Genomic DNA, 10,979 nt, shown 5'->3' with positions numbered 1-10,979 from the left:
AACCGGAGATAATATTTAACATATACAAGTTTTAATTTCTTCTAGATTTGGTTGAGGGTGATCGAATATTTCTTACACACATGAGCTATTTGTGAATAGTTTTTGAATCTAAAAAGAACAGTAAAAATAGGCTAAGAATTTCACTTTGGATGAAGAAATTTAAAATGTTGTTTCCTGATATCTCAAATTGGTCAAATAGCAAAATATTTGATGGAAGGACATGGAATCCTTTAGAACAACCCATTATAATAGGAAATCCTTACACCTAGAACTTAATTTTATCAAATTGAAGATAAAACAAAATAAAAATTATGGGCCTTTCAGTGGACATTATGCACTGTTAAAATAGCACGGTGTAGCTAGTTTTTGGATGAGTCATTTCAAAATAGTCAGCGTTTACCAAGTTAATGAAAAATAGCTATTATTTTGCTGCAATAGAGACGGGTCCAACATAATATATTGGAGTTCGGTGCACATGTGTATGAACTTCCAGCATATTATGCTGGACCGGTATACTTTGCTGGCTCCAGTACAATATACTGGAGACTGGAGCACCAGTGCTCCAAACTCCAGTATATTATGCTGGAGTATTTTTTTCGGATTTTAAATAGTATTTTCGTTCAGATTTATCTTTACATAAAAAGTGACTAAATTTCTATTACTTTTGAAACTATGACCATTTTTGAATGACCACTTGTAAATCTGACTATTTTTGAATTTCTCCCTTATGCACTTGATACACAACAACCCACTTAGATGAAGAATCAAATAGGAGGGACAACTGGCAAGAGAAATGGAGATTTGGGCTTTAGAGAATGATTTGGGGTCGTATGGAAAATATTAATAACTCAATTTTGATAGATTATTTGAACTTTTATCTTGTTAGTAAATGATCGATTCCTCACCTTACAATTGGGAGAAATTTAAAAATAGTCAGATTTACAAGTGATCATTCAAAAATAGCTACAGTTTCAAAAGTAATTGAAATTTAGCTAATTTTCATGTAAAGATAAATCTGAACGAAAACAATGTTCAAAATCTGAAAAATACTCCAGCATAATATACTGGAATTCCAGCATAAGTATACTGGAACTCCAGCATAATATACCGGAGTTCCAGTATAATATACCGGTCCAACATAATATGTTGGAAGTTCATGCACAGGTGCTCCAATCTCCAGTATATTATGCAGGGGCGGACCCAAGCTTCGTCAAAAAATAATATTGTGTATATGTATATATTATGGTTAAAGCAATGTAAATTTTGTATAGAAATTATTTTTTGAACCCGCTTATACAGCTTATACCGCTTATGTTAGTTATGGACTTCTCCGACTGAACCCGCTTGCACAAAATCCTGGGTCCGCCACTGATATTATGCTGGAACTTTTTGCGTGTTGGAGTTCTAGCATGAAGTTCATACACAGGTGCACCGATCTTCAGTATATTATGGTGGATCGATCCCTATTGCAACAAAATAATAACTGTTATTTAATGACTTTGCAAATGCTGACTATTTTTGAATGATAAGTCCGAATACTGGCTAGCCCGTGCTATTTTTACCTTACAATTCCGACAATATTCCCAACTTGGACCACTTATACGAACACATAAGAAAGAGTAATTAGTTGGTTTTAACAGCTCATAGTAGCCCACGCGTGATCGTGACCTAACTAAGTGACAAGATTCTCTCATTCATAACGTGATCAATTATGTCATTTGTATTTTTTCTTCTATGTTTTTCTTTTCTCTAATAATAAAAACAATACCTTTTGCTTTGGTGGGGACAATTGGTCTTTCTCATGATAAGCATAAAGCCGCAAATAATTAGTTTAATAATTCATAAACTTTTTAAGTCAACTATCATCATATGCCTTAAAGAGGAACACTTCACTCCACACTCAGACTTTTTTGGTCTAAAATAAGATAGAATGTACTGATTGTGCTATTCAATTTTCTTGAAAATAAATCAATTTAGGATGTAAAATGCTCTCTTTAAAAAATAATTTTCGGCAATCACACGCCAAAAAATTACTTATTTTTTTAAAATAATTTTTGAAAGATAATTTACGCCATATAAAATATACCTACGGTTGTTAATTTATTGTACAAGACACTAGTTAGTACAAATATTTTGCTAAAGTAAATGAATTAATGGAAGTGTGGATAAGAATATCTTAACACCTATGTTTTTTTCTTTCTGTTGTGTTTCATTTTTTAAAGAATTTGGGAGCTGGAAAAGCCGAGATGGAGAAAGGAACTTTATCAGAATTCAGAGTCAAACCTTGCACTTATATACGATCAGGGGAGTTAGGTGAAGCAAAGAGGTTTAATTGAATCTTTTTCGTCGAAAAACCATAGTATTTGCAAACATAAAGTGGCTAGCATATCATACTAAAGTTCCCTACTCTTTATTTTTATGTCAAACTATAGTTCAACAGTCTCATTCTAAATATATCCAAAGTATCTCTACTGCTACGAGTGACTTAAGTAGCTCATTTTGTCCTTTAAGTTCTCGTCTGAAGCTAATCTGATTTCAGTAACTAAAAACTTAGAAAATTTGAGCTACTATTACCCGAGTACCAAAGTTGAAAGAGAGGTTTAGCCCATGATGCAGTCACTAGGACTGAACCCACTGCATTGGTGATACACTCACCAATTTTTACTCCTAACACAACAAACATCAGAATCCTACCAATTTAGTTATCCGATTATAAATCTGATCTAAACTGCATGTTGTATTTGTTTTTCTGATCAATCTTTTGGTGACTAATGAGGATTTGAGGAAGATCATTCGAGAATTTAAAGGAGCATAAGCAAAGAATGAGAAGCTAAGTTGATCGACGCATGGAGCCAACCTTGTTATGCCCAAGTCCTAATATTTCAGAAGCATGTTGAATTTGCTTTTAGACCTTCAAAATAGATAGTATAAAAGTTGACTAATGTCATTAACTTTCAAATTTAACTAGCACAAGATTAAACCAGCATGTCTTTCAGATGTTTAAGTTTCAAATCCTAGTGCTGCTGTGAGTATCATTAAATTTCTACACATGGCACCATTAACATATAGAATGACCTATGTATTAACTTTTCTGCAATTGATTTGATTATTGTCAATGCAGATGGGTTATAGATGCAGGTCATTTTACAATAAAAGTTAATTGATTCATACCACAAGGACACATGTTTTTCTTGTATAGTTACTGTGTTCTGCACAATGAGCAGATGAAACTTAAGTGATGATCTATCTGCAATCCAATTACAGCAACAGAATGTGTCAGAAGTCTTATCTTGCTTCAAGGACAGTGATGGACAAATCATTAACCGAACATTGTCCTGCTTTGGTTCTTTTTACCTCGAAAATACAAGTAACAATTAAACTTGATTTGTGGTTTTAAAGATACATGATTTAGTTCAATACCAATTAATAATAAAGAAATATGAAGTAGAAATGCAAGAAACAAGTGAATCAAACCAATGTTACTTAGCAGTAGTGACCTCGAGCTCAGTGAACTCGAGATGGATTAAGAACAATAAAGTAAGAACAATAAATGTAAAGGACAATTCTAATGAACAGTAGGCAAAAAGTAGAGAGTATATTCTTTTCTCAATGATTAGATGATATTACAAATGATTGGGGTCCCCTTTATATAATAGGGGAACCCTAAATAAGGTATTTTTCTATTTACAGCAAGGAATATTCTTGATACAGCTGTCTAACCGCCTAGTACGGAATTGTACGATCCTATTCCGGGATTTGCTCCATGATCTTGGGGACGTGGCAGGAATCTAGCTCATTCTGTTGATACTATTTCAGGGTCGAGCATACTCGGCTTCGATATTCTTCGTACTCCTATCTTCGGGCATTGCATTCTGTCTTCGAACTCGGATTTGGTCCCTCGAGCTCGAACTCGACCTTACCTGGACTCGGGCTTTGGACGACCTCTCGAGCCTATAAATCGGGTAGCCCTGATTTCTACTGTATACAGATAGCCCCCGCGTTTCTTAAAGTATAACGACCAGAAATGAATTGAGTCCTTGATTTTTACCCTGATTTGTCACGACATCATCATCGTGACGCAAACGACTGAAGAAACGAAAGCTTGGAAGTTGGCTTTTCCCGAGGAAAACTTCGAGAACCATTAGTGAGTCCGGTGGCGGGGAAGATTCTGAGGGCGAAGACACTCCTGCCAATAAGGACCGTGCTGCTTAGGTTTCGTGCTCTTAGTAATTTTTTGCTTTCGAGGTTGATCGGCCCTTGCGAGGACCTCTCGATCGTGACCTATAACTTCTTGAAAAGAGGGTTATACAAAGCCCCTTTTTCCTTCTATGACTTCTGAATCTATTATCCTTTTGCGCGGGTTAAAGCGCCTTAGCATAAAATTCCCTTTGAATGTCCAAAGTTTGAGATGGTAATGACCGATAATAAATTCTACCCTCGAACGTTTCTGATCAATGGTCCCCGAATGGCCATTCGAACTTGAGTTTGAGTAGCTCCTAGGCTCAATAGTCGATGAGGTAAGGTAGCTCTTGGGCTTGATAGTTGAGTGAGTGCACGCTCGAACATGAAATGAAAATATCCTTTAGGCCTTATGGCCAAGTGAGGACATGCTCGAACTTGAGACGAGGGGGCCTTGGGCTCGAAAGATAGTCCCCGAGTGAGAATTTTCTTGAACTCGGGTAGCCCTTGGGCTTAGTAGTCGAGTGAGTACTTGCTCGAACTCGAAATGAAGTTAGCCCTTACGCTTTATGGATAGTCCCCGAGTGAGGGTTCGCTCAAACTCGGGTTAAGAAAGCCCTTGGGCTTTTATGATCGAGTGAGGACTTGCTCGAGCCCGAAATAGAGTTAGCCCTTAGGCTTCTTTATATTGGCCATTAGGCTCTTTTATATCGGCCCTTAGGCTCTTTTGGGTTGGCCCTTAGGCTCTTTTATATCGGGCCGATTCGGCCTCTAAAGCGGCTAAAATTTTCCCTTTTTGGCTAAAAGACTTATTGAAAATTTCTTTATGCCTTAGCATGTGTTTTTTGTACCCGTTGGGTTTTTCGAGGATTCAATCGATTAGAATCCATTCGTGTTAATGCCTATTGAAGCTTTTTCGAAGGTTGATGTTATCGAAACCTTTAAATTATTCGAGGGCTAATTTTATCGAAGCCTTTTTTGCTTTTGCTGAAGGTAGCCGAGTTTAACCGATTTTTCGAAGTATTTGAAGGCCTTTAATTATGGCGGAAGTCGGACGTCTCCGAGCCGCATTATTTCGGTCGTAGCCTTTTACATGACCGTAGTCTTTAATATGGTCGTAGCCTTTTAATATGGTCGTAGCCTTCATATGTCTCTTGGACTTGTTTCCCGGCAGCCTTTCGAACTTGTCCGAAAGGTTAGTCCCCGAGTATGATGGCCTTGGCCTATATATCGGGGGGTGCCTCTTTGAGGTCTTATGATTTCGAACTTGGATAGCTCGAGCAGGTAGTCCCCGAGTGTTCGAGGTATGCTCGCACTTGGGTTAAGATAGCCCTTGGGCTTTTATAATCGAGCGAGGATTTGCTCAAACTCGAAGTAAAGTTAACCCTTAGGCTTCGTAGATAGTCCCCGAATGAGAGTTTGCTCGAACTCGGGTTAAGATAGCCCTTGGGCTTTTGTATTTGTTACAGATTTCGGACGCCCTCGATCCGTGTTAACTCAGCTGTAGCTTTTTTACTTCAAAACTTGCCCTTTAGGCTTATCTTCTGTTTCACTTCGAGCTTGACCGAAGAATTAGTCCCCGAGTGGGGTGGCCGTGGCCCATAAAATCGAGGATCGCTTTTAAAGTCTTATGGTCTCGAAATGTTAGCAGTTTAAACTTCCGTTGTGATCGGCCTTTAAGCCTGTTTATATAATAAATCAAGAGTATGAAATAGAAATTTTTTCTAGAAGCATGGGATATCAGCAAGGAAAGATATTTCTCTCAATACACGATTATACATGTGCGCATGTTTGATGTTAGGGCTCGAGTAACTTATATGGGCACGACTCATCTGACCGTTTGACCCTTACAACATTTTCCTATCAAGTCCTCATTATCATGAAGTAACTTCCTCGCAATAAAGCGGACATTCGAGGGTAATGCCTTCTAGATCTCGAGGATTATTTCAGGGAACCTCGGGTACCGTTGAACTGCCCTAAGTCAGCACGAACAATGGGTTCCTCATTAAAAACCTTGTCGGAAAAACCCATTTAGGGCAAAAATCGGTCCAAGGAAAGAAGAGTGCAATGCGTGCTTTAAGATTCAAATCTTCGTGTCGATTCTTGTTGATAGGCTGTAAGTGTTAGTCAAAAAAATAGAGAGAATCGGAATGGGGTTGTACCTTTATTCGGATTTTGGATATTTAACATGATTTTCCTCGGCATCAGGCCCTCGTGAATTTTGACCTCAACCATTTCTCCTCTCATTTTGTGCGAAGCTTCGCCTAGACCCGCTACCTCTATGGTCTCCATTGTACGGCTAATATCCATCTCTATTCGACCTCGACTCTTTATCGACGTCCCCTTTGATCCTACCCACGGGCCTGCTAGGATAAATGAACCCTAAATGAGTCCCCAGTTGATCATATTCGACTCTAATCTTCGACTCGTACCGATTATGCACGTCGGCCCAAGTGACAGCCGGATACTCGAGCAAACTTTGCTTCAACTGATGCGAAGCTATAAAATTTCGAGTTTTGAGACCTTGAGTGAAAGCTTGAACGGCCCAGTCATCGGTGACCAAAGGCAAATCCATTCTCTCCGCTTGGAACCGAGATACGAATTCCCTGAGCATCTCGTTTCCTTTCTGCCTTACCTTGAAAAGGTCCGACTTCCTCGTTGCAATTTTAATGGCTTCGGCGTGTGCTTTTTTACAAAAGAATCTGCAAGCATAGCAAATGAATCAATAGAATTAGGGGATAAGTTATGACACCATATCAAGGCACCATTGGATAGAGTCTCCCCGAACTTCTTCAGCAGTACGGATTTAATTTCGTCATCTTCCAAGTCGTTTCCTTTGGTGGCGCATGTATACGAGGTGACGTGTTCATTCGGATCGATCGTCCCGTTATACTTGGGAATCTCGGGCAAACTTCTTAGGAATTGGCTTCGGAGCCGCACTAGGGGTAAAGGGTCTTTGCACGAACTTTTTAGAATCTAGTCCTTCTAAGATCGGGGGTGCCCCCAGTATTTGATCAACACGGGAGTTATAAGTCTCCATTTTTTTGTCATTATCCTCGATCTTCTTCTCCCCGGAATCGATTCTCTTGGTGAGTTCCTCGAGCATCCTCATAATTGTGGTGTTATTAGAATCAGTACTGAAATAATCACTATTATCTTTAGCCCCACGGTGGGCGCCAAAGTGTTTACCTCGAAAATACGAGTAACAATTAAACTTGATTTGTGATTTTAATGATACGTGATTTAGTTCAATACCAATTAATAATCAAGAAATATGAAGTAGAAATGAAAGAAATAAATGAATCAAACCAATGTTACTCAGCAGTAGTGATCTCGAGCTCAGTAACCTCGAGATGGATTAACAACAATAAAGTAAGAACAATAAATGTAAAGGACAATTCTGATGAACAGTAAGCAAAAAGTAGAGAGTATATTCGTTTCTCAATGATTAGATGATATTACAAAATGATTGGGGTCCCCTTTATATAATAGAGGAACCCTAAATAAGGTATCTTTCTATTTACAGCAAGGAATATTCTTGATACAACTGTCTAACCGCCTAGTACGGAATCGTACGATCTTATTCCGGGATTTGCGCCATGATCTTGGGGACGTGGCAGGAATCTAGCTCATTCTGTTACAAATCCATAACGGTACTATTTCGAGGTCGAACATACTCGGCTTCGGTATTCCTCGTACTCCTATCTCCGGGCATTGCATTCTGTCTTCGAACTCGGATCTAGTCCCTCGAGCTAGAACTCGACCTTACCCGGAATCGGGCTTTGGACGACCTCTCGAGCCTATAAATCGAGTAGTCCCGATTTCTACCGTATACAGGTTCCAGATGAATTTGATTCAGCTTCATTTCTTCCTGTGAAAAATGCTGGTTGTTTCGCACGAGGCATTGCCATACCTTCATTACCAAGCATTGAGATAACATACCTTCATTACCAAGCATTGAGATAACATCAGACATTGTTGGCCTATCTGTTGCACCTTCTTGTACACATAATAGTCCGACATGAATAACTCGTAATAACAGTGTAGTGTCACACAGATCTCCAAGAGTTGGATCCTTCAATTCCAATGCACACCCTTCCTTCCATAGTTCCCACGCCTAATCCAGAATGATCAATTATCTCAAATTTCGTAATTTTAATACTTAAAACTTAAAAAAGGTGTCAAAAAAACTTACATAACCTAATAAGTTGAGTGTGCGATCAAATTGTTTTAAGCTAGTAGTTCTATGACCACTCACAATTTCAAGCATTAAGACTCCAAAACTGAAGACATCAGACTTGATTGAGAATGCTCCTTCAATGGCGAACTCGGGAGCCATGTAGCTACTGTGTAAAGACTGAAATTTCCTACTCAACCAGTATGAATATTCTACATGTTTTGTGAGTTGATATCAAGAAATAACACAAGCTCAACTCACTATGTTCCTACAACCCTGCGAGTCACTGCCTCCGTCTCGTTCTGTTTGAAAATTCTTGCCAAACCAAAATCAGCTATCTTGGGATTCATGTTTTCATCCAACAGCACATTACTAGCTTTAAGATCCCTATGTATCACTCTCATTCTTGAGTATTTGTGAAGATAGAGCAATCCTTGAGCAATTCCTTCAATAATGTCAAAACGTTTCTGCCAATCTAGTAGCTTCCTTCTTTCAGGATCTGCCAAAGACAGAAAGCATTTCATCAAAAATTTCGAAAACTACTTGATGATTACGTCTTTTTTTGGAATAATAACAAACTAAATAGGAAGAAGTCCAAGCTCTTGTTGGGCATGTACTCATATGTCAACATTTTTTCATCTCCATGAATACAACATCCTATAACTCGAACTAGATTTGTGTGCTGAACTTTGGCAATTAGTATAAGCTCATTCTTGAACTCCACAAGCCCTTGACCTGATGTCCTTGAAAGTCTCTTGACTGCAACCTCTCTCTCATCTGGAAATTTTCCCTTTCATAGATTTTTTTTAAAGGTAATTCAGTTATGCTGTGATGGTACTAAGCAAGTTTTTCGGGCACATATAACATGGTGTAAATATACCTTATAAACAGGTCCAAAACCACCCTCTTCGAGCTTGTTTTCACTCGAGAAGTTGTTTGTGGCTGCCAATATGAATCCAAAGCTATATATCTTCAAATTATGTACTTCCCCTCCATCTTCTTCTCTCAAATTTGTGTTGTTGAAGCTGTCTGACGCTTTCAACTTGCGTATATACTCTTCCTCCTTTTCTTTCTCATCTGTGCAAGAGAAGTTTGTAGATATAAATACATGATCCACATAATTGATAAACAACATACTAGTTACTAAATCACTTTTTGGAGATTTACCTTGTAGTTTGCGTCTTCTCATTATAATGTAGAAGATGAAACCAGATATAAGCAAAGGGATAACAACAGCTACAATAATCACTATCCATATCCAAGTTTTTTGTTTTCCTGCACCCATAGCATTAATGAATGCTATATGGTTGACCCTTGACCAGTACAATCTATATAAGTTAATAAACAATTGTATTCCTGATATAAAGATTTACTTTTAGATGATTTCGATGAAACCAGAACATATTTTTTCACTGGGATACCACTCTCATAGACTTGAAACTCTCCATTTCCGCTCCAAATTATGCAGCCTGTTTCAGCGCTGCTGGTGGTGAAGCCAACACAACTACAGTCCTCCCAGCACTTCTGCATACAATCACCAAGACTAATGCTTGCATTATCATAACAGTTAGAATAAGATCTATCAATAAAGTCTCCACTCTTTTGGTCAAATTTATCTCCATCCTTTTGGCACTCAGGCAACTGAGTAGAGACACAACCATCGTCACTTTCATAACCATAACAAAATTCATTATAAAGTGCGTATATAAGACCGTCTTCACAACCGCCAATAATAGAACCCATTCGAAGAGAACTCAAGACTTGGGAAACTTCCTTTTGGAGCGTCAAATTGGAAGAACACGCCATCTTTTTCAGACACCAAGCTGAGATTATACTGATATCTGTAAAAAGAATCATTCAAAGCAGTGAAGAATGGAAAACCTTGATTTATCCAAGAGCCACTAGTCCAATAAACCCGGCCCCTTAGACGTATAACCAACTGAAATGCATCTTGAATGGACTCCAAACTTAAAGTAAAAGCCCCCGAGGCCGGAATATAACTACTCAACCAAGAAGTTAAAGTCCAATTCTGCTTTGTTGTAAGGTTATAACCAAGCTTCATACCAGGCAAAAGACAATCGGTAGGATGATCAAAGCTTCGCCATAAAGTACGATTTCGAGTTTCATCCTGAATTACAAACTTTCCAGAATCTTGAAGCCTAGATATTAAACTTCCTGTCGATGAAGGAGGGGCAATATTTGTTGACTAATTCTTCAAAACAGTTCAGTTGCACATCATTTGGTCGTGACTCCTTTTTAGCAGTAGTGGACTTATGTTTTACTTGTTTTTGTTTTCTTGTTAGTTTTACAGCATTATCAATTAGTAGTGGACCATGTTTCCCATTTTTCCTCATTTTTTCCATTATCTATTAGTTGCTATTTTTTAGACTTACCAGTTAAATTGTAAGCCTATAAAAGGCAGTAGGTGTTCTTGTTTTCTAGTGAAGTGAATTGAGCAGTAAAAAAGCTTTCTTTCGTATATCTCTTTTATAGCTTCTGCCTTTATTTCCAACATATTTGCTATCAGAGCAATTAGAAAAAGAAGTGGGTTACAACATAAATCTTCATTCTTTTCTATTTCCAGGTTTCACTCTAACTCTTCCGCACCAAATAGTTAAGTTAG

At 38.2% G+C, this 10,979-nt stretch overlaps 1 pseudogene; it reads right to left on the bottom strand.

Moving 5' to 3' along the window:
• Positions 1-7,583: 7,583 nt before the first annotated feature.
• Positions 7,584-10,719, bottom strand: LOC104237096 (G-type lectin S-receptor-like serine/threonine-protein kinase CES101; annotated as a pseudogene).
• Between the last annotated feature and the right edge of the window lie 260 nt (positions 10,720-10,979).

This window comes from Nicotiana sylvestris, chromosome 8 (assembly GCF_000393655.2).
Source record: "Nicotiana sylvestris chromosome 8, ASM39365v2, whole genome shotgun sequence".
NCBI classification, from domain to species: Eukaryota; Viridiplantae; Streptophyta; class Magnoliopsida; order Solanales; family Solanaceae; genus Nicotiana; species Nicotiana sylvestris.
This window is presented reverse-complemented; position numbering and strand designations above follow the sequence as displayed.